We start from the raw sequence: 1,156 nt of genomic DNA, 5'->3' as shown, positions 1-1,156 counted from the left end.
GGCCAACATTTCTATAAATCCTTTGTTTTTATTGGTCTTCAGTAATATTCTAATTTTCTGATATGATGAATTTGAGATTTTCATTTGTTGTCATTTGTAATCATCAAAATTAAACGAAATAAACATTTGAAATATATGAGTTTGTATGTAATGAATGAATATAATATACAAGTTTCACTTTTTAAATGGAATTACTGAAATCAATCTACTTTTTCATGATATTCTAATTTTATGACCAGCACCTGTACATGAACAATATTACACGTCTGTAATGTTCAGAAAAATGAGTTTTTGTTCAGCTTTTTCTTGAAAATCCAGGTTTGTGTTGACGGATCTGACACATCTTTAAGTTTTTATTTCAAAATGATGAATAAATATGCAGGAAGATCATTAAATGTATAGTTAAAGGCCTAGAACTGCATATCACCTGATGCCTTTCATGTAAAAGTTGGAAACTACAATGATTTTATGTTAGGAAATGACGGCCATTTTGGTCAAACCTTGACAGTAAGTTTACAAGCAATCTCACTTGATCTGTTAGCACTCAAAGTCTGCTTCAGGGAGGACTCTCAGCTACTACCACACCAAATCTTTAGCTCAATATCTGAAAAACTGGCTGAGCTTTTAGCAATTATCGTGTCGGATAAAGTCGATGAACTGCGGTGGCCATCTTGGTAGGAACTGATTCCAAAAGTTGGTCAGGTGTAGACGTACAACCAGTTTTTACGTTCACGGAAATTTTGCTAACAGGTACACGCAGGTGAGCGTGTAAAACGTAGGGTTATCCTCGTATGCAGCTACGATTCAAAGCGAGACCTAAAATGCAGCTCAGGAGCGTGGAGGTGGGAGGCCGAGCGCACACCTGACTGACCCCTACAAGGTCAGAGGTGACGAGAGCGTTACGTGTTTAATTCCTTCTCGTCCTCGGAGTTTACCAACGGGCCACGCCGCAGCGCTGAACAGATCCCCCCCCCTCCCTACCCGGGGATTACGGCTGCCCCGGCCTCCAATCCTTCTTACGTAACAGACAAACGCTCCATTTCGGAGACAGGAACGAGCTCGTCGAGAAGCCTTATAACGTACTAAAGTCATTTATCGCCGTCGCTGAAGCTCGACGGCGTCCAAACACCGGCAGTAAATCTTCCTTGAGGGCCTC

The 1,156-nt window shown here is 41.1% G+C and overlaps 1 protein-coding gene across 4 annotated transcripts in view; it reads right to left on the bottom strand.

Annotated features, from left to right (window-relative positions):
* The window catches only part of gramd2aa (GRAM domain containing 2Aa), a 30,640-nt gene that overhangs the window by 21,021 nt on the left and 8,463 nt on the right, over positions 1-1,156 (bottom strand). The window lies entirely within an intron of this gene.

This window comes from Kryptolebias marmoratus, linkage group LG15 (genome assembly GCF_001649575.2).
Source record: "Kryptolebias marmoratus isolate JLee-2015 linkage group LG15, ASM164957v2, whole genome shotgun sequence".
Classification (NCBI taxonomy): Eukaryota; Metazoa; Chordata; class Actinopteri; order Cyprinodontiformes; family Rivulidae; genus Kryptolebias; species Kryptolebias marmoratus.
Note: the sequence above shows the minus strand (reverse complement) of the source record. Positions and strands in the feature narration are given on the sequence as shown.